This window comes from Colletes latitarsis, chromosome 4, assembly GCF_051014445.1.
Source record: "Colletes latitarsis isolate SP2378_abdomen chromosome 4, iyColLati1, whole genome shotgun sequence".
Taxonomy (NCBI): Eukaryota; Metazoa; Arthropoda; class Insecta; order Hymenoptera; family Colletidae; genus Colletes; species Colletes latitarsis.
Genome location: NC_135137.1, coordinates 30,744,216 through 30,771,835, shown reverse-complemented (window position 1 = coordinate 30,771,835; position 27,620 = coordinate 30,744,216). Strand labels below are relative to the sequence as shown.

General features: G+C 39.3%; 1 protein-coding gene across 8 annotated transcripts in view; it reads right to left on the bottom strand.

Annotated features, from left to right (window-relative positions):
* Positions 1–27,620, bottom strand: part of Rbp6 (RNA-binding protein 6) — a 1,141,481-nt gene that overhangs the window by 329,668 nt on the left and 784,193 nt on the right. The window contains exon 1 of one of the 8 annotated variants that reach the window (XM_076763811.1): positions 26,798–27,590. The exons of the other annotated variants lie outside the window; for them this stretch is intronic. The gene's annotated coding sequence lies outside the window, so the exon portion shown is untranslated. Of the gene's footprint in view, positions 1–26,797; positions 27,591–27,620 lie in introns of those variants that run through there. 8 annotated transcript variants of the gene reach the window in all.

The following is a 27,620-nucleotide window of genomic DNA, read 5'->3' as shown; positions in this document are numbered from 1 at the left end:
GGAGAGACAGTTCACCTTCGTAAAACTACTAAAAGATGTGTTGGAATTAAATTTATAATTTTTGTTTTGGTCCTAGGTGTGTCCAAAAATTCATTCAGGACGTATAAGATTTTCTCGAAGTTGCAAGAGTTTAATTTATTAAATCGAAACATCGCACCTAGGATTCGCAAGCACAGTCAGATTCAAGATCGTGTGTCGCCCGAGCTTTCTCACTAAGGGTACACGAGGGGTTTACCTACTCCAAGTCACCAAGACACTCGAGCCTCCTTTCCCATCATGTCCTTTCTTTCCCCTTCGAAGGGAGCACTTATCTCACCCTCTTCGGGGGTCTGACCTCGAATATTCAATAGCCACTCGTATCAGGCAAAAATCCTTAAAACTTCCATGCGTATGAAAAAAGAATAAAGTCGTAAATCAGCGCTATGGGCGTACATAAATAAACGAACATGATAGAAAACCTACTCTTCCGGAGTGTACTGGTCACCTACACGACGACTCGAAGGTCCATCAATGAGTCATTGCACAGGCAGAAAGTTGTCGTTTCCTTCTGAAAAAAGTCGCGTAAGGCGCGGTTCCCCCAAGATTGATATTCCTAGGATGGTTCGGGAAGCAGCAGCGAATCGTCGAGGGATTGGAAGGGTTGGGAGGGATACCACGGGTCTCCCCGCGACGGAAAAGTAGGGCAAAAGGGCGGGAAACGGGCAGGGTGAATCGGTTATCACCCGGAGGGTTACGAGCATCGTCTTGGATGTACGTGAATCCCCTTCGTCCCTTTTCCTCGCTTCCGCGGCCCATTTTTCCCCTATCTCGTTGTGTCCCTCAGTCGCGAATCCACCCTCGTTCTGCTCGTCTCTTCGACCTCCATTCACGACAAAACGGAATTATCCTTTGCCACGCGATTTCAGCGACCAAACGCCGCTCTTCCCCTCCGCTGCCTTCGAAAATCTGTATTTCTTTTAAACGTCCGCCATTGAGAATAAAAGGCTGTTAATTATCGGCTATGCAACCCCTTACAAACTGTATCCGTACACCACAGACGAAATACTCTTAATTTTTACTAAATTAAACCACACACATCGAGTAGAAAAACAGACTTTTGAAACTCGATTCATATTCTATTGATCGTCTCTGAAATACTGAATTTTTTTCTCGAAAGTACGTAGGATTTCGGGGGTATGTCTATTCACCAAAAATGGTTGTAATTGACCCCCGCAACCGAAAATAATTTTTTTAGAACGATTTGAAAAAATTGTTTTTTGCCGAAAAATTTCAGCACCTACCCCTGTCGATTTTTCTTAAAAATTCCTTTTTCATTTTTAGTAAATTTGTTTGACGCCCTACAGAAAAGTTGTCTAATACTTTCTTGTAGGTACCCATGAGCTGTACTTCAGAAAAAAGTTTCATTGAAATATATTCACAATTGTAGGAGTTATGGCTGTTTGAAAATTGGACTATTTTTATGGGGTTTTTCTCATTTTGCGGAGTCAAGGACCAAATTTTCGAATATTTTTGCAATTTGTTCATATTCTCCATCAAAATACGCGTAGTTTGCTTTTTTAAACATTAAAATCGTCCAATCCGTTCAGAAGTTATAGTGTTTTAAAGATTCGCATAAAATTTACGGGAAGCATTTTTGGCCTGAAATTATGTTTTCGGTAAGGAATTTTTTTCTCGAAAATGGTTAGGATTTCGAGGGTATGTGTATTCACCAAAAATGATTGTAATTGGCCCCCGCAACCGAAAATAGTTTTTCCAAAACGATTTGAAAGTTTTGAATTTAATTGTTAATAACTTTTTAACGAAGCCTCCATCAACAAATTGGTATTCTTGATTTTCGTCTTATTTTGACCTCTAGAATCCTCTATTAAAAATTTTCCCAGAGGTGGCCGAACACCCTGTATAATCAAATCTCAATCAAATATCAGATTTGTTAAAAATTTCTAACGCAAGCGTTCGAATGTTTCCGCGATCGATTGTAAATATAAGTTTCCCGTTGTGTTTGAGTGTTCGTCGATATTTCGTTTCCGCGTTGCAATTTCTACGTGCCCGTAACAGTTACCCGATTTCATCCAACGTTTCGCTGTCCGAACGAAACGATGCACAATGTTCGACGCATCTCCGTGTTACACGACGAGGCGGTACCAAAATAGGGGGCACCAATGCAGCGGAATTAAAACGGGATACATGAAATTTCGCCGTGTACGCGTCTATCTTCCCGGATGCAGCTGCAGTCGGGCGCGTACAGTGCTAATTTCTCGCGTGTCCGACGTTTCAGAATTTAAGTTACCGGCCATAAATACCGAAAAGAGGTTACAGCGAGGAAGGGAGGTTATCAGTAAGCGGACGGTAAGGCGCTCAACATTCGTCTGTGGCTCGGGGCATTGCTATCGCACTGTCCAGCCCTGACCCTCCCTTACTCGGCCGGGCTTTACATGGCCACGTTATAGCACGACCCTACAAATTCGCCCCTGTACGTGCTCTCACGTAGATTATACGTGCCGCGTGCATGCTTTATATCGCGGCTATTCCCGGGCCAAAACTTTTTTCGCAATATTTTAGCAACGATCGAACTAATACGCGGTTTAAAGATTACGGCTGCGGTGGAATTTAAATCGCTCCCACGCGCGTCCCCTATCCGTTGACATTTTTTCTTCCTACGTATATTTTTCCTATATTCCTATCACGTATGTACACTCTTTTGTATTTATATCGTGTGTATTTTCTTTTATTTACGTCACGTATATTTTCTTTCCGCCGTTTGACAGAACTTCCAGATTAAACTTTGTTCTTGTTTCAGGAAAGAAAATTATTTGTATCGTGCACGTTTTCTCCTATTTACGTCACGTGTAGTTTCATATATTCTACAGCTTGACAGAATTTGTAAAGTAAATTCTTGCTCCGAGTTCACGCCTAGATTTTACGAAACGTTTCTTTTAAACAAGATTAATAATTCGACGGGGATTCTTTCCGTAATATGAAAAACGAAATATCAGTTTCGCGTAAGTTCGTCAAATTTTACATTCCTAATTTTGTATGAAATTTTAATTCTAATTAATTCTAATTTTGTAGAACGAAAATTAATTGAACTGGTGTCTGCGGTATTATTAATTTTATATTTCTCGTCGATCAAATACCATTAAAGTTTGAAAAAGCTGGAAACAAACTGCAGGATATTTTCAATCGCGCCAAGTATTCGGCGTCTCATTATTTTTCGGAATCCAGTAATAGTAAATTTTCCATTGCACCAACAGAGTATTATTTCTTCCTCGATTCTCGAAAGAGTTTCAACGTTTTATCAGTCGGATCTTTTCCCCCATTGTTAACGTTGACAAAGACTGATTGCAACTGTGCGAGGATAAAATAGATTTCTCGATCACGCGAAAACGAATCCTCGGGTTCAGCAAAATACTTTCTATAAATGACGTTGATGTAATATAGATGTCGTTGCCTTGTACTAAATGGCCGGAGATCTCTTTTCCTCGTTAGCCGAGGCATCCCCGGATCGAAACAATGAAGGTTCACCGGCTTGAATGGAGAAACTCATCCCTCGCATTGTGCCCTCCTTGAATTGTAATCATCGTACATCTGCTCGTGCGGCAGAACGTGAATGGTCCGAAAGAAAAGGAGCTACCGCGAGGTGAAGAAAAAATATTTTGAATGGTAGTAGTTCAAGGCTAACTAGATCGAAGCTGCCATTCTCACGAGAAAATTTGCACAGTGCCCCAAACTGCCCCACATACTTTACGTCGAGTGCCTTACATAATTTCGGGATACGCGTTCCGGGGCGGCGGAGCTCGAAGAAAAATTATTGGCAATTTTAATCAAATACTTTAAACGGCAGCAGTTTAAACTCGGATCTCAACAGAGATTCTATCGAAAACATTTTCACGGGTCCAAAACTACCTAACATTCTTTCGAACGCACTAAAATGCTTCACAAAGCGGTTTGTGCTAGTATTTGGAACGTTAAAATTTGTGGAGAATTGGGTGAAAACTGTAGACCCCGTTGTTTCGAATGCTGCTAGTTTCGAATTAACTGATCGAAACTGTGTCGCGAAGAAATGTTTTTAAAATTGTTGAATAGCCTGAAATATAAAGTGTCTTATAGAAATTTAAAATATATTTACAGTACTAATATTGAAAAGGGAAACAGTGAAATTTACACATTATACGTTGAATAGAAATTAGAATTTGTATTATGGAATATTTTATAAAGAAACAAATAAACGTCGCGAATGAATAAGTATGCGTTGGTTTCATCGGTTACGTATTATTACAATAAACTTTCGCACACATCGGTGTAATACGTTAAAATCATAAAGAAAAATCCTGATATAATTCCGATTGTCATGTAAATAGAATTCCTCGGCTGCCTACGGGCAAGTTTATTTCATAATTAAACGGATATTTTAACTCATTTGCATGAGCGGGCGAATGACTAATTATAACCTGCGTGTGTAAAAGGGAATATTGACGGGATTTAAATAATATCGACGCTCGAATTTGTGTTGCAATTGGGTTCGCGAAGCGTGCAGTTAAATTTAATAAGCAAAAGTTCGATACACCTTTCGCTATCGCTCTAAATCCAAGCCATTACATTCAACCAGCGGTTGCGATTTACCTCCATCCAAGCTACTCCACTGACTTAAACTGTTGGACTTGCGACTTTAGGGGATTATCAGGGAATTTACCGAACTCTCCTGCTCGAAAACTCTCAACATTTAAACTTGGGCCGATTATTTCTGAATTATCGTTACACGCCCGTATTACACTCCCAAGAAAATTTCCACGTTCGTATAACTGGGTTCGTGTAAATGTACCATATGTAGTTCTAATGGAAAATTACGTTATTAACCCTTCTAACGAATACAGCTTTCTCAACTCGGAACTGTAAACGGACAGTCAAAAACGTTATTAATTATACTCGCCCTCTAAAAGGCACAGATAATAAATTTTTACACAAACTTTTTATTAGGTCGAAACTCACGAAACGACTATTTCTCAAACATAAAACGAGGACTTCTTAAGAAAATAATGTTATTAATCGAAAAGTTTATTAATTAAACTGAGAAATCCCTGATACCGGTGCTGTGGAGTTCTAAAATAAAACAAAAACTTTTAAACTCCACAAAATTGCTCGTAGTCGTGACAATCCGTTTATTATATAGTTTAAGCACGATCTAAAGTTTCAAAAGTTAATACAATATTTACCGTGGAAGGTGAGAAGAGGTTAGTCGCTACTGACATACTCTGATTATATTTTGATCTGCGATCTCGAATGTCCTTAAAATTAGTACGATCCAGGGTAGAATTTGTCGAACCATTTCAACCACACCCTCTTCAGGGAGATCCAGAAGACTCTCAGCCGCGCTCGAACGCAAAAATTTTCACCGTTGCACAGTACTCACGGAGCGTTTGACTACAAAAATATCTCTACACATAGGAATCCCGTTCTTTCGGCTGGAGATTCGATGCTGATGTGTCGGCTTTCGCCTAGCGCACGATACATTTATTGATCCTGTGGCATCAAACGTTTACGAGTCGCTCTTTGAACGCGAAGATGAAAGCATCGACGCCCGACAAGTGCACGCGTGGCTTAAGCACGCTTCTCTATTTTTACTCCGTGCCTTTGATGCACATTATCAGGACTCGCCTTTTATTCAGACGCCCGAAATGCTCGGCGCTCTTTTAAAACCGACGCGACGGTGCGCTACGCGGAAGTCGTGCCGCGATTGTACGCTTATATTTTCCGTCTGTGAACGTCGCGCGACAGTTTCGTGGACTGTTCCAGGTAAATCGTCGATATTGATTTTACCCGTTCCCGGGGGGAGAGGAAAAACCGCGAAACTTCGCGTTTGATTAAAATTCGCGAGACACGACGTTTTACAAGAAAGACGTAGTTGGATGAAACCTCTCAAAACGTGACCAAATTGTATGGATGATATATCATTTAGAAAAATCTGAGTGGAAAGAAGCTTGTGTTCTAATTTGTTAAGAAATATTTTTCTTTGGTCTGACAAAATACGAAATGTATAAAGCTAACCATTTGAAAGACATCTTAAAAGAGAAATGTGAAGTTTTTCTTTCGTGGTTTTTATTCATTGTTAGCATATTTATTTTACGACATTTTACAAGAAGGTCGTAGTTGAATGAAATCTCTAAAACGTGTTCGAATTGTGTGGATGATATTATCGATCATTTAGAAAAATCTGCTTGGAAAGAAGCTTGCGTTCTAATTTTTTAAGCAAACAATGTAGTATTTTTCTTGGTCTGACAAAATACAAAATGTATAAAGCTAACCATTCGAAAGTCATTTTAAAAGAGAAATGTGAAGTTTTTCTTTCGTGGTTTTTATTCACTGTTAGCATATTTATTTTACGACATTTTACAAGAAAGTCGTAGTTGAACGAAATCTCTAAAACGTGATCACATTGTGTAGATGATATACAGGGTGTTCGGCCACCTCTGGGAAAAATTTAAATGGAGGATTCTAGATGCCAAAATAAAACGAAAATCAAGAATATCAATTTGTTGATGGAGGCTTCGTTAAGAAGTTATTAACATTTAAAGTTCCTCCTATACTGAAATTTTTTCTCAAAAGTGCGTAGGATTTCAGGGGTGTGTGTATTCACCAAAAATGGTTATATTTGACCCTAAAACCTAGAAATAATTTTTTTAGAACGATTTCAAATTTTTTTTTTCGCCGAGAAATTTAAGCACCTACCCCCTGTCAATTTTTCTTAAAAATTCGTTTTTTATTTTTAATAAATTTGTTTGACACTGTACGGAAATTTTGTCCAATACTTTTTTGTAGGTATCCATGAGTTCTACTTCAGAAAAAAATTTCAATGAGATACATTCACTATTGTAGGAGTTATGACTGTTTGAAAAGTGGACCACTTTTATGGGGTTTTTCTTACTTTACGAGGTTAAGGAACAACTTTTCCAACACTGTTAGAATTTCTACATATTCTTCACTAAAACACGCGTTGATTGCTTTTTTAAACATTAAAATCGTCCAATCCGTTCAGAAGTTATGACGTTTTAAAGATATGCATGAAATTTCAGTGAAACATATCAATGCTATTGTCAGACATTATATTTTCGGTAATGAATTTTTTCCTCGTAAATGCGTAGGATTTCGGGGGTATGTCTATTGACCAAAAATGATTGTAATTGACCCCCACAACCGAAAATAATTTTTTCGTGAATGATTTGAAATTTTGTAATTTAATTATTTAGTAACTTTTTAGCGAAGCCTCAGACAAGAAATTGATATTTTTAATTTTCGTCTTATTTTGCCCTCTAGAATCTCCCATTAAAATTTTTCCCAGAGGTGGTCGAAACACCTTGTATAGTACAATTTTAAAGTAATAGTACCGAATTTTTATTTCAATGGCAGATAAATCTAAAAATATTACTTTAAGAGTCAAAGCTTAATTTAATATTCATTGTAACATCGACGAATCGAATCATTTTGAGAAATCTGTCCGCGCCCATCGACGATTTCGAAAGTTGTTTTTCGCAGAAAAAGGGCGTGCGGTCCGTTGTTTATTCTCTGCTTGCGTGCCAGCGTTCCAATAATTCGAATATTTGCGAACACGTTCGACGACGGGAGTAACGGAAAGACAAATGGAAAGATAAGATGCTCGCGTCCCACCGACGATATAACGAAATGGAACGTTTATAGTTCGTGCTTGGCGTCAACGCGGGGACAGGTTCGCAGGAGAGATCGATCGTCGAATTACCGATCGACCGGAGCGTTCGAAAATTGTCGTCGGCAGCTTTACGGGCCGTTATTGCAACTTACGTGTAGATGTTCCTTTGATCGATCCTCGCCCGAGCGATGATTGAATCGCCCGGGACTCGGTGCGCGCGAAAATCGGGGAAAGGAAGAAAATAGAATCCAGATATGCCGGTGACCGAGTCTCACGAGTATTAGGTAATAAAAGAGGATACTCGAGGCTCCTGCAGAGCGGTTTTTATCGAGCTGCATGCCTGAGATTTCGGCGACGCTCGTAAAACTCCACCCTAAAATCTTATCCCTCCCTTCTTGGGATACTGGGGGCTATTTCGCGAAATATCCTCGAGTACAACGCATCCCCCTGAAGTTGTAGAGGAAGCGGTCGTAATTTTCTGTACGATAGGGTTCGTCTAAAATTAGAACGAACTACGGACTGACGGTTCGCTACGCTACTTACGTGAACGAATTTCTTGCCTTCGAGTAAACAGGTAAACGCGAACAGGATGTAAGTGAATTAAAAGTGGAAAATGCAGGGCTGCTTCGAGTCGATTCACGGGATAAATAAGGGAAATAATGTTTAGTAAAATACTATGAAACGGAGCCTCGATGCGACAAAGCTTTCAACACTATCGAACGAAATCGTGTATAAGTTGTTCTGAAGCGCAACTATGGCTGTTAGTTATTGATCAGTCCGCGAAACTTTATACTTGATACATATGTGTATGTACAGTGACCTTTTCAATAATATTAAAAACGTTTTCGTTGTTGAAACACGACTGGTAAAAGTATGAAGAGCCGCAACGCCGACAAAACTGATTTAGCAGTTGGCCTTTCGGTTCTCGCTACACGTTATTATTTCGCTTCTTTTTTCAACGACGGTTACATCCGTCGACGATGTTATTTATAGGAAAGAAGAAAAACGCGAGCGGTAGACCTTTAATCATGTGTCTCCGCTACTGGAGCACGTAGAAGTTCAATAACGACATAAACTCGATCACCGAGGGCCGGGAGGTGGTACATTCAACAGCCGCTTGCCGCGTCACGAAGGGGTGTGAATTGAACGTAAGGATACCATTGTGATGCCCCATTCAATCGCGTACAAGAGAAATACCATTAAGACCAGTTTGCACCGTTGCCAATTAAAATGTAAACCAGTTCCTGAGACGCCATTGATTCAACGTCGTGCCGTTGCAATTAACTACCTTCGATTGCCTCTGTTTAGAAACCTCGACCAAATTGACCACTGGTAACCGCGATCATTGTGCACCTCGAATTTCAAATTACTGTACACGTTACCGGACATTCTTATTGTTATTGCTACTACGAACGTATTAGGTCCTCTATTCGATTCGGTGTATTACAATCTCGAGCTTCTAATTAATTTACACAGTGCTATTCCCATTGATTATTAGACAGGATATAACACACTCGGAGAATTATTACGTTAATTTTAATAATTCGGTTGAAACGCGTGAGTTTTCAAGAGAATCTTCGACAGACTTGACTTTTCTGAACTCCTGTGCCTGTGCAAAGGTCTGAATCTAAGGAATATAAACGTCAGCTTAAATTGTTTTATGTAACTCGTCCCTTCTCTTTGATATACTCGTGCATATTGTTTTAAAAAAGTAAATGAAATAAAACTAGAGAGCAGCTTGAAATACAGTGGAGTGCTTTTCTCATTGGTTATTCGACAGGATATATAGCGTGTTCGGCCACCCCTGGAAAAAATTTTAATAGAGGATTCTAGAAGCCAAAAAAATACGAAAATCAAGAATAGCAATTTGTTGATGAAGGCTTCGTTAAAAAGTTATTAACAATTAAATTCACAAATTTCAAATAGTTCTGGAAAAATTATTTTTGGTTGCAGGGGTAAATTATAAACATTTTTGGTGAATAGACATATCCCTGAAATCTTACCCACTTTCGAGAAAAAAAATCGGGTAGGTGCTGAAATTTTTTGGCGAAAAAAAATTTTTTCAAATTGTTCTAAGAAAAATATTTTTGGTTGCAAGAGTCGATTGCAATCATTTTTGATCATTACATATACCCATGAAATCCTACGCATTTTCGAGAAAAAATTCCTTACCGAAAATCTAATTTCAGGCCAGAAATCGTTCCCCGAATTTTCATGCGAATCTTTAAAACGTCATAACTTCTGAACGGATTGTACGATTTTAATGTTTAAAAAAGCAAACGACGCGTATTTTGGTGGAGAATATGTACAAATGGTAAAAATATTCGAAAAGTTGGTCCTTGACCCCGCAAAATGAGAAAAACCCCATAAAAATGGTCCAATTTTCAAACAGCCATAACTCCTACAATTGTGAATATATTTCAATGAAACTTTTTTCTGAACTAGAGCTCATGGGTACCTACAAAAAAGTATTAGACAACTTTTCTATAGGGCGTCAAACAAAATTACTAAAAATGAAAAAGGAATTTTTAAGAAAAATCGAAAGGGGGTAGGTGCCTAAATTTTTCGACGAAAAAAAAATTTTTCAAATCGTTCTAAAAAAATTATTTTCAGTTGCGAGGGTCAATTATAATAATTTTTGGTGAATAGACCTACCCCCGAAATCCTACCCAGTTTCTAGAAAAAAATTCAGTACAGGCGGAACTTTAAACGTTAATAACTTTTTAACGAAGCCTCAATCAACAAATCAGTATTCTTGATTTTCATCTTATTTTGACCTCTAGAATCTCCCATTAAAATTTTTCCCAGGGGTGGCCGAACACCCTGTATGTAACCTACTCGGAGAATTATTACGATAATTTTAATAATTCTGTCGAAAAGCGCGAGACTCTTTGGATCTAAGGAATATAAACGTCAGCTTAAATTGTAAAATTTATTTTTATGTAACTCGTCCCTTCTCTTTGATGTACTCGTGCATATTGTTTTAAAAATGTAAATGAAATTAAACTAGAGAGCAGTTTGAAATCTATAGTGTAATTTTAAATAAATGTAATATCAACGTACATAAAAAAGGGCAGTTAAAATTCAATTTTCCTAATTATAACGTCGAGGAGGCGCGAGGCGTGAGTCGATTGAAACGTTTTACGAAAAATACTTATCGGGAACGTTACCGGAGGAACACGAGCACCGACATGTTGCGATGCTATCGCGTATTAACACGTTACAGAATGGCGTGCGTCTACCTTAAATGAGGCACCGAGATGTTTGATGAAATATGCATTCCCGCACATTTTCCATTGATCGCGCGTACAAACACAGTCAACTGTCAGCCGACGATAACGCCGCCGTTCGCTGCGGTGTAATGCGGGTATAAATCACTGTACAATGCGTCGTGTCACTGATCGTTGCGTTAATCGTATTCGGTTATCTAATAGAAACAACGATTGAAAGTAAATGTTTCCGTTGCATGCGAAAACGCGTTACTACTAATTATGTAAAACCTTCGAACCGTGCATCGTGCACGCTAACACTTAAAAATACGCCATCTGGACTCATTAATGAATGCGTTACGAAGTACGCGCGTATGTACAAATAAAAATCTGTCAAACGCTATCTTATACTCCATGTATACCGTATCTAAAGTTAGATTATTTTGACAGCTATACTTTGTACAGGTTCAAGAATTATTTCTATTTATCGACAAATGAACAATAATTTAATATTTCTATTTGGATTTATAATTTTCACGATTTCGAGATGGATCAATACGATTCTAGATGATAAACTCAATAATATTTTTAAATTTTCGATTGATCTGTTAGTCTCGTTTTGAAAACAGCGTAAAAAGTAAAAAGGTTCTTACCTGAATATCGAGGAACGAAAGCAGAACAAGTGTCAAGAGTATAAATATTCAGAGTACGTTTGCATATTTTAGCGAGGGGTGGTTTCGAAGGTAACGAATGAAAGTAGATGCATATATTTGTGCATAACTAGGACGTCGTTCGCGGAAGCAGATTTCATCGGTTCGCGAGTAACCCAGAATGTGTCAATTGCATCGTCGATAGGAACCTGTTGAAATTGCCTCGAAACATTCCGGGAAGCAGCACGTCCACGATACTTCTTCGAGCGTGCACGGTTCGAATAGCCACGAAGCACGCGTACTTAAACGCGATTTGGCGGTCAAACCTCTGGTTACCTCTGTTAGCGCAGATCTTGGGTGTACCGTACGCAGGGTAACGAGGGATTAATTAACGACTCCGTGTACTGTACGCGAGCCCAATGCGTGTCGACCGACATGTCTGTGTTCACCGAGGTGGAAACCTCAATTCTCTGTCGGCCGTGTATCCGTGGCAACTGCGTAACGTTTGTCAAGGAATCACCGGAATATCCTGTACCATGGAAAATCGCATAATCTTTGGTCGGGGAATGCACTTTGTCGCGATGAATCGTACTAATTGCTCCATAACAGATCAATTTCAATGTCTAATCAAACGCAGCTTTGGATTAGGACTGGGTTATCTCATTATACAAATCGAGGGTCACGAATTATTATTACTAGTTAAATACACTAGTTTATTCAAAGTTATTCCTGTGACAGTGATGGGATCGATAACAGAAGAATTACTAACCATTTGAAACTCGTTGATTCGCCTATCGTACTGATAACTTTTAAATCTTCGTACAATTTGCATTGTAGATAATATAATTCTCGTGTTTCTTCGAATAAATTTTTATTACAGACGATCGCTAGAATTGACGAATATTTATTGCTTGGATGAATACTTTGAATTATTATTTTGATGCATTTTTATTTGAAGTAATTTTAATTATGCCCAACTGTGGTAATAGATGATCTATATTGTCGTCTAATTAAGGTTTTAATGATACTCGATGGTTGAATTCTATCAATCCACAAGAAATCAAAGTGAACGTTTTACTACTACCAATGACTAATTATTTCGATAACCAAACATAGATTATTAGTAAAAGAATATTTGGAAAAGTAACTTTTTCCTGAAATATGAAACAATTTTGTATTAACGAGAACTACTATCGAATTATTCTTTTTCTAATTAAGTAATAAGTATGTACGGGGTAATATAAATAGTAAAATTATATTTAGTCCCAAGTAAACGTCCATCTTGTGTGACAAAGGAAAAGGCAAGCACGAAGAGAACGTTTACTTTGGATTAAGAATAATTTTACTATTTATATAACTCGATACATACTTATTAGAATATTGATTGGTCGTCGTATTGATGATTAAAAAAGGAACATAGCACACTTACACTTTGTTACAGATATAGACATAATTCTTATCGAGATAAAGATGTTACTTTTTGAATAAAATGTGATTTCAAATGCTTTGATGCAAGATTCATGGAAATGAACACTGTCATATGAGGAATTAAACATTACTAGCAATTGAAGATAGCTGACAAAGCTCCCAAACTAATACATATTTATAAAATTATCTTATTTATATATATCTTAAAACAGTGAAATTGCAATATACAGAGTCAGCCAAAATAAAAATCATTGTAATTCTTTCCCTATTATGTCGATCTAAACAAAGAAATATTTATTTAAAAAACAAGCTAGTTAATGGATGAAAATTATCTATAATAACATAGTATATAAATTAAAAATAGCTAGCATAGTAATTATATATTAACTGGAAATACATTGTTTAAGAAATTCCACGAATAACAATTAGGAAACCTCCTCCGTAGCTAACACATTGTATGAATAACTTGAATGACATGTGAATTATACTTTGAATATCTTCGGAACTATGAAAGCGACAGAACAAATTTTTCAATGTACAATACAAGGTATTAAAGTCGTCATTATAATCAGGGTTGGAATTTCCAGTCTATCGCTGAACCTTGCCCTTTGCGCTACGCATGCATGCTAAACATAAATCAAAGTTTAAATCACTGTTAAAATAGAATAGGAAAATGCGAACATTAACTCGTATCAGCACGCAGTGACAAAGACGTATTATTATTATCGCACTGTGATAACGGTTTTGTGCAAGCGAAATGGCTTACGAGATATAAAAATTATCCCAATCATTCCCATTCGAGGACAATCGATATCACGAACCACCAATTTTAGAATTTATTAATCGAACTAAACGACAAATAGTAGAAAATTAGACCTTCCAAACATTACCACTCAGACTGAAAATCCCGATATCGCAATTCTTCACGGATAATTCACACGCTATTCGCGCCACTCGACCGACCGCGTTTCTCTTTCCATATATTCTTCCTTTCTAAGAGACAGTGAAAATTACTATGCGCATAGCCAACAATGCGACACGTTACAATTTCTTCCGTTGCAACGAATTAAAATTAATTGTAATTTATTCGCGCTAAGTCTCTCCAGGCCAAGAAACACCGGTCCCCGGGACGCAATAAAAGAATACGAATGTTCCTCGAGTATCGTAATCGCCGCAGACGCTATTTAATTTGGCTCCCGCGCGACTTTCTAAGAACCTCGTTCACATTTCCAACTATGCCAAACAATTCCCCGCATCCAGCGGGTCGGTAGACGAAAGGAGGCATCGTTAACGGCGTTAAACGTTCCATGAGAGGCGTGCACGGTTAATTTTCCCGGGCACTGCGATGCGTTCGAGCCGGTAATCGGTGTCTACGTTGACACAGTAAACTACGAAATTCACTGATGTCGTTAATTAATAACGTCGATGCTCTTGATCGCGTTGCACGCGTTGCACGCGTGAATTCTCGCGTGTCGTTGGAACTCCGTGCACGTGTTTTCACGCAGCAACCACACGTACCGACGAGCCAAACGAGCACGCTCGATTGACCCGACAGAGAAAAGGAAGAGGGCGAAGCTCGCAGAGGACAGCTAAGCTTCGTCACACGTGCGCGTTCACGTCCGGAAAAAATATACATATCGACTATCGGGAAAATGTTTCTCGTTTCGTGTTTCGATAAAATGGTCCCCCCCGCGCGATCGTTTCCTTTCTATTCTCCTTTTTTCTCCTACCTCCCCCTCCGTTCGCCCGCGACGGTCGCCGCAATCGTTTCCGGAGAACGTTGCTCGTAATTGCCGCGCGTCTGTCGCAGTATCATTGGCCGTCCGTTAATTAACGACGAAACAAGTTTTTTCGCAATTCTAGCGTTCGCCGAAGAGGAGCTCGCGATTGATCCGCACACACCAGCCACGGGACCAATCCAATGACTTACTCATTAATACCGATACGTATCGATTTTCAAGAATTGCTGCGTGGTATCGTGCACGTATCGATACCAATAAACAGGGTGCATTGCTCGTCGTGTTTGAAAACCATACGATTGTTGGTTCCATTAAAAAAAAAATATTAAGAAATGATTATATTTTTTTTTGTGATAGGAATAGAATGCCTCAGATTTTATTTTCGAAAATTGCTGCAATGAGATAGAGGGTCTATTGCCAAAACTTTTTTAAAGACTTCTCGTTTGCAATACGAGGAGTCCATTTTGTAAACAGTATTGATCGTGTTATACAAATAGTAAAATTATTCTCAACCCCAAATAAACTTTCGCCTTGTGAGCAGTTTCCCCTATTAGCCACGAAGTACGTTTACTCAGAATTAACCATAATTTTACTGTGTATATAACTCTTATTATGATATCGATTCACCATTTTAACAATTAAATAATTGGATGTTTGTTTAATTAAATTTTGACATTCTTGACTCATGAAGATTTTTTACTATAATATTTTATATTTCATATTGCATCTAGATTCATACTTTTAGAAAAGAAAACTCTGCTAATACTTTCAGGTAAAAATATTTTGTTGTTTGAACTTATAGAACACAACCTATACTATTCCTGACGTGAATTCTAAAAGTGTATCTAAATCGATAGCCATGTGTCACAATAAGTTCCAAACAGTTGGTAATCGTTTTGTTACCAGTAAAGTATAGAGATCTCGTTCCGCTGACGGTATTTCTGTCATTCTATTTTTCTCGATCACCGCGAAGCCATTAGTTCGATGATTCGTGTCTTGAAAAATTCATCGCGTCGAGTGTATCGATTATCCCAAATCGAAACTCGCGAATAATGCAGCGGGTATTCGATTGATTAACAATAGAACGTTGTTGTCGATGTTTGAGCATGCTATGGAAAATTAGGTATATATTGCGCGTCGGTGTGTAATTTTTTATGAAATCGAATATGCGGAGAGACTATATTTATAATTGATTAGACGATTAACGCGGTAATTACGCATACTAATTCCGTATGGAAATTCCGCAATCGGAATATCGTAATACTGCCAATTATATCATATATGCATAGCTATGCAAATGGACCGTCGGAGAAATGTTTTTGAAAACCGACGAATATAACTTCCGATTTCGAGTTTGATCAATTTCAAAATTAAACGTTCCAAGGTTTTTTAGTAAACGAAGACACACAAAATGAAATTATACATGAAAATTATTAAAAATTAAGGAGTTTATATACTATTGACGCCTATTTATAAAATTAGGTCATTTCGTAAGTAGTACACTTTGAGTAGTAGACTTCGCGACCTTTGGTACAATGTAAAGATACATAAGCATAGTTTTACCCTTTAGAACGGCATGCCAATCGTCAATACTTCATAAGCAGTATTCCACCAGTCGTTGATGCGAGTTTGTACAAGACAGTTACTCTAAAAATAGACGTAAGTAGAATTCACGTTAAACATAGCCTTATTTTCCAATTTAATAAAGGGAACATGCTGCACGAAGTGTTGTAAATTTAACTAGAAAACTTTGATAACTTAAACGTATTGAAAGTGACACTGAACGGATATCTGTAAATAAAATGATATAGGTGACCTCAATAAAGAGATATTTCCTATTTTTTTAGAATAATGAACATCCTTCGTAATGTAAGGGACCTTCTTCCAGTTAAATTTTGTTTGCTTCTTCTTCATTTCCTTTCTATAAATTTCCTCCTTATATTTTCCATCTAATTTTCTGTTGTGCAATAATATTTTCCGCGACTTCTATACGATATTTACACCTACTCTCATGTTTCTAACGCTTATTTTGTAAAATTTTTAATCGATAGACATGTCGAGAATATACAATCTTTTTGTTTTTTATGTTATCTGTCTACCAAAAATTAATCCACTTTCTCAGATTCTGTTTCTACTAACGTCTAATATAGAAAAAATCCCAAAACTAGTACTTAAAACTTTTATATCCATAATTTTCTGTATTTCGTTTTGCTATCTTAGATGCTGTCTATTGAAGAGAACTAAACACCGGTGCTTTGTATACATTTAATACTCGAACGTTACAAGTAATTTACGTTATTTGCCTGCCATGAGGAATCCACTGTTCCAGATTCGAGTTGCCTCAAGAAACAGACGCGAGACTTCGATTCGAGGCTCAATCTCGCTTCTTCGAAACGGCCTCATCGACGTACCGCGCGTATTCAGCAAACAGGCGCGGCGCCTCGCGGAATTACATTTCGCGTTTCCAGGCCGGGAAACCGGGAGAAAAGTGTCAATCTGCAGGCAACGAAAGTCGGGAAAAATATCAAACAGCAGGGATGCGCTGGGAAAACGCGAGGGAACTCGCTGGGGCTCTCTATTTGTACCGCCACGGAGCGGCAAGAACGAGAACTGACTACTCGTCCCCTAAGAGCGTACATGCATGCCTAGCTGAACGCAAGGGATGAAAGTGGTCGGTACGAGTCACCTACTTTCGCATTTCGCTCGTTTGTCAACGGCACCAGAGGGTGCAACGCGCGTTCCACGAATTCCCTGCACGGACTGGCTCTCGTCTCTGCCGGACTCCCCAACTAGAATTTAAAAGCGTTTCGATGTAAACAGCCCTGTTACTCGCGAATTCCGTCACCTAATTCCTTCGATTTCTGACGCGTGTTCTTTTCCTCCATTCTTCCCGCGCGATACAATTCCTCTCCTTTTCGTTCAAATCGAATACCAGCAACCGGAAATCCGATTTTCGTTTCAAGGGAAAAATTAGGAATACTGAAAATCCCGTTCCCATTATAATAAACAAATTAAGCTGATCATTTGGATTCCTGCTTGGTTGGAAAATCAACCAAAATTTCACTTCAAACATTTCGATCGTTAATTTTTATGATAATGAAAATAGTTAATTCTATAATTCAGGAAAGAAAATTGTTCCGAAGGATGTAAAAATTAATTGAATTTATTTTTTATATAGGAAGTGAATAATTTTACAGTGAAATAAAAATTTGTATCGTTAATTTAAGGCATAAATACGTATTTTTGCTAATTAATAATTTAATTTTATTCTAGGGAAACATTCATCGGAAGATTTCCTTTTTGACTAGGTTCGTAGGGAAATGGAGTTCGAGAAACACTGCTCTAGGGAACTCATCAGTAGCGAATGCTGCTCTTAGACTCGTCTACCAGTTGCTGAGTTCGATCCAAAGGTTCTATACAGAGGAAACGGTTTCCAACTAGTAGGTACGTCTTATAAGCCTCGTTGATGAGTCTCCTAGCAGATCTAGGCGGAACGCCGTAATACTCTTACTCGCAGGAACCAATTATATTACATCGTATCCCCGTTTCAAGAATAAGTTGAGAATATTTTGAAAGCGATTTTATTTGGTTGATCTTTTCCTTTCACTGAAAAGCAGACTTTGACGTTCGTTAGATACTTAGATAATCACATTTAGAGTGAAAACATTAAATGTGGTTACAACATTTTATTCAATAATAATCACATTAGAGTGAAAACAGAACGCACCGAAGTTTCAGTTTAAGTTTGAGGACTAAATCACCTCTGAAACTCATAGTTGTCTACAATTTCACCGACATTTGTTTTTAACTATTTTCATAACTGAAAACGACTGAGTCAGTAGACTAAAAGAATGTCGTTTCTCGCGATGCAACGCGATCCAGGATCGAGTATTTATCTTCCAAGGACAAAGGACTACATATTGCTTTCACAAGTCTAATACCAAAATTCATGAAAGGAAATGAAATAATAAATTGGGCGATAAATTCGATTTCTCTTTCCGCCACTTTAAGTTAACACGAACGGCTAAATTCATTGTTGCAGGCGACGGTGGTCACCGACCACTGATTTATACGTTACATTGTTGCGTAGCTCGCAACGCAATACGTAACGTGTTCCGGATGAAACACAATGGCCGCCTTCGCGAAAAAAACGAAACCGTTTTTTTCGTTTCGTCCGATCGTCGTCGATAAAAAAAAGTTTCCAAACGCGCGATCCACGGAAGAAATTGCACTCAAGTGGTCGCTGTGAATAATTATACGCAAAGCAGATTAACTTCTCGTTCGCCTCATCTACTTTCGACAAATCCTAAGGAGCTTGTAGCTCGCCGCGCGGCGAGATTCCGACCTCTCGATTTCTCCGCAGGAGCCTCCGGGAAAACTCCCTCGAAAAGTCTCGCTGCATCTGTTTTAATTCGTCCCTTTCCAATAACAACCCTTCCCACGGTCGCTGTTTCCAGGTCGCCAGAATGGCCGGAACGTCGCGCGGCCGCCACGAAATCCGCTTACCTCCCTTTTGCTCGCGTAAAGCGGTAACGGAACGAGCAAGCCGAGCTTCTTTCGACGTCGTCCCAGACCGAAATCCTGACCCACCAGTCCTCGCGTGCAACAGGACATAACTGGTCACTGTTGTTCCTTTTTTTTTCTCTCTACGTCCCTTTATTCCCTCGAATTTTGCACCCGGTGCCTCAGGGACCCCCCTTATTACCTGCATTAACCCGTTAGCTGTCGATTATTGATTCTTTTACAGCAGTCTGAACAATGTTCTTCACGAAAGCAAGCAAAGGTTGTCTCAGACACCAAGTTTTATAAATATATTTTTTTAACTTTAAAAATATTATTTTGAGGAAAACGAGGGTAAGTTTAAACTGCTATAACATTGCCAATTTGTCAAGTTCCTTTGTAATCCTATTAGCATGTTTTTAAGACTTGAAACTTTGGATAATGTGAAAGAAATTTATTTTTTTCGCCTCCAAGCCTGGTAGACCACTTAAAGTTTGTCGTACAATGTATGTAGAAAGTTAAATTCAAAGTCTGATAATTAGATTGTGGATTGTACGAAAATATAGAAAAATAAAATATATACCAATTCCACCATAATTCTTCCAATGTAATAGTTTTAAGCTTTAAAAAAATGTAAAAGAAAAGAAATTTGATTTTTTTTTACCTCAAACTAGACTGACCCAAACCAAGACTAAACCTATTCGATTGTCAATATGCACCATTACCTTGAAAAATGATATCACTGTTCGCGAACAATATGCAAACCATTGTATATTGATTATCTAGAATGTCCAAGTACCCGCATGCAGTAATGGGACCATTCAAGTTAATGATGAGGTTAGCTGAATACCAAGTTATGGCCGTCCAAATCATCACAGAGCACCACCCCAACATGTTTAACAGACTCCAAGCAGATAGCTCGAATCGATAGTGTTCAAATTGTTTTGCGCAATGTCTGAACATTTTAACCCTTCGTTGGTATATCCAGATAATTTAACACAATCTATAATTAATATTAAGCCGTATCATTTCGTGCAAACAACCTTGTAAAATAAAGATCGTACAAGGAAGGTATTCAAACGTTTCACTAATTTTCGTGTTAGGGGTTGAAGACTCGAACGTATAATATTTAAAACTACGCAAGTAATGGTCGACGCTGGGAACTTGGGTATCGTTTTATACCCAGAGGAAGAGACTTCTGAGAATACTGGGAGGTAAAAAGACGCGGAGGAGCAATCACCGTCTCCCAAGGGTGTATCGTTTCGAGAAAAATCCGCTGCTCTCGAGCGACTAAGTTCCGAGGATCGCAGTTTAGAGGCGTCGTTCGCCGAGTAACAATACATTTCGCTGGCGCAACGTTTAATCAAGAGCCCACTCCTGCTGGGCAACCGCCTTTGAGGAAACTTTTCACGCGCGAGGATGAAAAATATTTATTGCGTTCATACGTTCTATGTGCACCCAGCTTCCTGGCCCTTCGTCGTGCGTTATTTCGGCGGGGAATGCGCGTACGAACGGACAGTGAGTAAAAACGAAAGATATTTACCCGTATCGCTACCAGAAACCGTGTCACGTTTGTAAAAATGCAACAGTTTAATTCAGTGATTCTTAAATGGGAGCTGCGCGGCACCGTTCGGAGCGGAAACAACAAATTAATGGCACGCGCGTCATAATTTGACAGGTGAAGATCTTTCTGGCTCGCTGAACATTTTGTGATAGTCTTATTTTACTAAGCTTCGTTTAGGTTTTCACTTTAATTAATCACTCTTGTTTGCTTGTCAACGAACGAGGGTAGATGTTTCAATACGTGGGTGTATGTTATGCGTAAATCGTGTATGAATAATATTAAAAACATGAACATAACGTTTAATTGAAACGTTCTATGAATATGCACAAGACTGAACTAGAGATTTTACGAAAAACTGATTTATTTGCCCAGAAGAAAATTTTCAAAACTACCCCTCTTTTTAACTGCAGTTATATATTACTGAGATTTTTTAATAGAATTTTATAGAAGTAAAAGTTATCACTTGATTATGTAAACTCTTGAACACTTCACGAAGTATGTAAACACCAACGATTTTCACACGTAACTTCACCCTTATCGGCTCCAATAGGGGTTGTTCGGAGTTCCTCATCCGGATTTTTCTAACCTGGCGTCGCAAATGACGTTCCATTCAACAAGATGCATTAGCAGGTACGACGTGTTTCCGCTTTCCACTCGCGTCGGTAATAAAAACGCGAAGCAAAACAAGTCCAGGGGTGAGTGTTATCACCCCCGAGCCTCGAGAGAAGATTTTCGCGCGGGCACTCGTAAATTCTGGCTTTCACACGCGGTAGCCAGACGTCTCTGTTTTTGCCTTCGCATGACGTACGAGCTACTCTGCCTCTTACCGTGATATACGGAGAAATATGTCGACGTCTCCGTCTCGAAACGATACGTACCTGCGCTCGAGACGCGAGCGTTGCGAATTGAAACGAAGTTCGTCGCGTTAAGACTGGTATTTGATGAAAACGTTCATCCCCGTCGTCGCTCTTTTATAGAGACACGGGGAGAGTTCGGGCAGAAGATCATCTATGCCAGTGGTTTCCTAACTTTCTGGGAAACATCCCCCTCCCGTTAAAGTGGAAGGAAATTTATGCGCCCGAAACGAGAGGCAGGTTGAAAATTATAAAACCAAAATATAATCCTGCGCTGACTGTCCACTGACCTAGTTGCGAGTCGGGACAATTATTTCTGATTTTTCACTGAAATCTCTTCGTAATAATTTTGGTAATATTTTGCTAGTAATATTCCTGCCTGATGAAATTAAAATTTCATCCCTCTGGTCGTTCGAGTCTTATTCGCGATTCTATATACGGATGGTGAACGCGTCGATGCATTAAATTTTTTGTCGAGCAATTCGACCATGTACAGAATTCTTTTAAAATATTTTTCAATCGCTCGTACGGTTTTATGTCATAATAATTTCGAAAGTATGCTCGCGCAGAGTATGGAGGAGGTTAATAAAGAGAGATGTTTGAGTTATTAACGTATCTCTATATTAAAAATTTTCTTCAATGCCCTTCCCCTGAGATTGTGAGCCTCCCCTAGGTGCTACGACCCCAATTTGGAAAACGCTGATCTATCCAGTCATCGAAATCGATACTCCTGACTGCGCGTTTCGCTCGATGGAATAAAGCGGAATGGAAAAAACGGTCGCGACCCAAATCTCGATCACGTAACAACACCTATCGAGAAATCCACGAGCTCGTTGACAATCGTTTTAACTAGCGATAGAACCAAATTTTATACTTTCTCGCCAATCTGAGTCAATACTGAAACTCTAAATAGCATTCTGTGGAATCGAATTGGTACTCGTAAGAAATTATTATTTATTCGTTATGCCTGAAAATACTGAAAATACAATCTATATATGTTGGGTTTGGAACCCAAAAATAAATAATTGCAGGATTCGATAATATATTCATAAGTATTTCGATAATTTTAAGGATCGTACCACTTATAAGCAGGACTGGAATTGTGTGGAATTGTTATTTGTATCAATCGTCAGGCAACACGTCGTACGTAACGTTCCTGGTAAGTTATTTATAAATGTTTCGAGTCTAATCGATCAGAGTTCGATTGTACATGGTAGCACTGCTTTCGTTTCACAAAATACTTGTAGGAGGTTTGTACATACGTAGAAATTAAGTTTGATCGAAAGTTTAGAGGAATCGGATAGATATAGTCGTCTATATGGAAGCACACTGGGGGGTAATGCGAAGGTTACACCTCCCTGTGGCCCTGTAATATAGCCACGATGACTATAGAAAGTAAGTGAAGAAAGGAGTATCTGAGTAGTTAGAATTTTATTGACTTCGAACTGAAAGAAGTCAGCTATACAACTTATGGATGGAGTAACTGTTTATTGTAATTTATTTAAGCAACTCTGATTTATAAGTACACCACAAATAATAATCCACCACTACTTGCCTTCTGATACTAAAAAAAATTGCTACACACTTTCAAACACAAGCTAGCACCTCAAGGATATTTTTTAAAAAATAGTTGACAGTTAATTTTCTTGAAAATATCACTTCTCTCGATTCAAGTACGTTCAACATAGATATATTTTAATATTTCCCAAAAAATGTTCATTACACAATGATCACGATATTTTAAACCAAACGATTCACCTTTTTTTTATTTAAACAAGCCGTTCTCTTTCAACCTTCCGCAGCTTCAAAGCGTGTTCGTCGAAGCAAGGTCTTGTTTCTCATGTTACGCAATCCGCAGTATACTATGAATTATACTTCCAAGCATTGAATGATATTCCTGAAAGTGCACTTTTCTAACCAGAAGAAAATTTTTGTTTTTATTGCTTTTTGAAGATGATAGATATGTTATGAAGACCGTATTATTATAATAAATAATATTATCACTTTTCGCTAGAATGTCAGCATCCAATCGTCACTGTGTAATATTTATTAGTTTTCCAGTGTGATTATTAGTTTACGTTGTATTATATCCAATAAGACCTAACGAAAATAATACGTTTCATAAACGTTCGACTGTATTCAAATCCGTATTTTGTGGTGGCCATTCGAGTATCATATTAAAATCTTCAAAAAACTTTTCACTTTGGTTTAGCTATGCGTTTTGAACCACTGTCTTGCCGCGAGATAAATTTTTTATTACGATCCATCTTCAGTATTGCTGCTTCTACATTTTCATTTATTGTATCCATATAAAAAACTTCTCAGCATTCATTAGTTTTTTTTATGGGCAGTAAAACTTCAACCCCTTTCAATAAGAATCATCCCCACACCATTAAAAGTCCTCCGTCAAACTTCAACTTTTATCCACACTTGTTGCGACTCAAATTTCTTCTCAACGTTTCATACCATAATTCTTTAAAATTGACATTGGTACAATTTTTATTTTAATCAAAATTTAAACGTTTCTTCTTATTTGTTTTAGTCAATAATATTTTATAAATTGTCTTCTCGGAGGTATATCGTTTTCACAGACGACCACTCAAATTTTCAGCACTCCTGTACAGTAAAAATTGTTATAAACTTGTTCAACCGCACTATTTTACACTTCGTACGATAATTTAACTGTATATGGCAGATTGAGATAGGCGATTCACTTGTCCTGGAAATTTCTTCAGCTTTTGGCGTTGTCATTTTACTTTCGAAATAATCCTGCAGTTATACAAGCTGAAGGTGAATAGTATTTATTAGTAGGTTTGGTCAAATTTATTTAAAATTCCTATTTATAACGATAACCTACCAGTTTGTTTATATTCTTCAGATCTCAACACCATGTTCTCAAAGTGCCCACTTAATTTCATACAATTTACTTATGTGGTAATATCATTATTGATTTTAATTATTGGTTACAATATGAAGTTAAATACAAAAGATGTGGGTGGTTTTTCGAAGTAAAAGCCAGTTTACAGAAAGTAAAATGAGTAACCTTGTTATAGAACAGGAAGTCCATCTTGTGAAATGATTTCACGGAAGAGAAAATAGTTTTCGGTAAAAACATATTGAAAAGGCATGTTTCTAAGAATGTTTTAAAATCTTGCATCAACAGAACGTTTTGGTCGATACCTTTTTGCTAGAATTACTGACAACTTCGTCATATATGATATACCGAATGACTCGAGATGAGAATTACTCAAACAATTGTGTGTCGTAACGATCGAAGAATATGTAGATAACACCAAAGCGCATTTGGAATCAGAACATTTGGAATCTCACGTTTGAACAGTTTAAAGAAGATCCTCGAGCAGTCATAAAATTACAACTCGTCAGCTGTTAGCCCCAAGAGCTAGTGGAATTTTGCAACGCGTTAACCTAAATACTTTATAGACGAATGATTATATTAAGGACAACTGTTATGTCTAAGAGTTCCAAACTAAAGACGAATTGAAAGCAGCTGTTCGAAAGTGCGGTCGGTGCATTCCTCCATTATTCTTAGAACGCGTATTCGATCATTTCCATAAACATCTCGACTACTATGCGAATTCAGTTAATCCCGAAAACCTATTTTATAAAAAATTATCGTTCTTACGATTTCTACTACAAAACAATACTTTTATCGTTTCATTCGACCCACTCGTTACGAAATACCAGCATTTAGTTTCAGCATAAATAAAAGTTAAATTCACAAAAGTAGCACGTTTTGATTACGATTCTTCCCGACTTTCCATCCGTTTAAAGAAATCAATTCGTTGATTCGCGACGACAGATTTACAGTAAATTTCCCGACGTACGTCGAAGAATGTAAATGTGTACGCAGACACCGTCCACAAAGGGTTAATATATGCACCGTTGCGATTCGCGTCATCCGTCGGCGAATGCACCGTCAGGAGGATTAATTAAAAATCTCGTCGACGGGATTGCGTACCTTAATCGAGGAACGATCTTCGTCGGGGAAATAAATTGGAATCGACTCGAGAAACGGGTTCTCGGTGTCGTCCGACAGAGGGATGGAAGCCTGTCGGTTCGAGATCAGAGGAAAAACGCGGAGAAGAAACAAACGACAAAGAAAGTAGGTTAACGTATTTAAAATCGCGATACCGAGCGTCGGGACAGACGTCCCAGAAAAATAGCGCAGCCATCGTGGTCGGGGAGCATTCGCGCGAGAGATCGTTCGAATAACTCCGCGTCGGGAGAAGTCTTAAAACTACACTCGGTTCCGCTCGACTGACCCGTTGAAAGGGGAAAATAATAATTATCGAACGGCGGCTGCGGCCGCGAGGCGGGAACTTCGAAAGTAACGATCTCGTTATCGTTTCGCTTGGAGAGCCGAAGGACTTAAGATAATAAGTTTGCTTGGTGGGGCGGGGAACGTAATAAGGAACTAGAGTGCGCTCTCCCGGTGAAAAGGAAATAGTACTCTACCCTCCATCGTCCGCTGGACCACTCAACTTATTAATTCCATTAATAATTCCTTCATCCGATTTGACGTACCAGCACGGCTGCGATTCTCAAAGAGCCCGGGGTCCCGATGAAAGGAACACCGACGGAGGTTTTATCCCGCCGTTTCGACGCAAGAAACTGCCCCGAGAAGAATCTTTCTTCGTCGGACCGTCAGTCAACGTCAACGGGGGAAACTCGCTACCAGGGACCAGCGTGAAAAGAAAAGATATCGAGAACGGGGGAGGGAAAAGGGAGGATGGAATCGAACAACGTCGCGCGACAGAGATCCGTCCCGTCGGAGACGACGGTTAGCGGGGCTAAGTATTTCGGAAGTTCCGCAAGAACTCGGGGGAAGCAGAAGCTTCGCCCGAACGTCATCCGTGCGAAACTTTTCGGTCACTGCACATTGTCCGGGAGAAATAAACGACGCGAGAGATAAGGAAACGACAGAGAACTATGGAAAAGCGAGACGAACGATCCAACGAGCCGGGTTAGTCGGTCCCCGTCCGACGGATGACGTCCAGGATCAAGCTCCACCCACACACATGCTTCCGCGTATACCCACACGCGCACGTATACGTGGGTACGCGGTACGTTGGAAATGCGAGCGTAGGAACGTCGATACACCCACACGTTCACCGAGACGCACTTCCAGGACGATCGGTTATTTAGTTATCAAAGATCTGAATGTAACCACTGTACCTTCTCGGGGGTGATGAACGGCGTGATGTACGTGGTGACCGCCGTCGTGTACACTTTTCGATGACTGCCGGGTGCTGCAGGTCACTCAGTACTGCCGCGAGTACCGAGTGCCGTGCTATGGGTGATCTCCGTCAGCGGAGAAGGCGTACGATTAGGGAGGACCGACGGTATCTCGCGTCGCGGGCTCACGATCTTTCGCAGCACACGCGCTAATAATTTCCTGGCTAACCACTTCGCTTCCAAGGGACGTAGACGTAGCGACCGACTGTCGACGACGACAACAACGACGCACGATGATCGTATCGTCGGATGCACGGTCGGTCGTTGAGACCGAGATTGCTGCTCGTGTCGACGAACGGGTTACATTCGCGCGCGGTACACACTGGTCGCGTAATCGTGGACACTGAAACTGGAGCAATCTCTGTAGCCGTAACACAATCGAGAAACAATCGTCGAGCGACACACCGCGGTACCGTATTCGTGGTTCTCGTGGACGTGCAGCGCGGCGTGATCCGGTGACGTCGCGGGCGCTCTGACGTGTGTGCCTTGACGGACAAGCGTGACTCGGTGGTCGCTGGAACAGCCGCTATCCTGGTACTGTCCTCGTTCTGTCCTCTTCTCGCGGTAGAGCGCGACGATCGAACGGTCGGTCGAAACGAGAGGGAGAGAGACAGACGGATAATCCGTAGAGCACAGAGAGGCAGGTGGTCGTTGTCGCGCTCCTTGTCGTCGTGCGTCGAGTTCAATGCTGTATGCTGTGATGCCGAGAACGGAATGGGGCGACCGTGGAGGCCCGGGCAGTGGAGCCGTAGCGAGGGAAGGT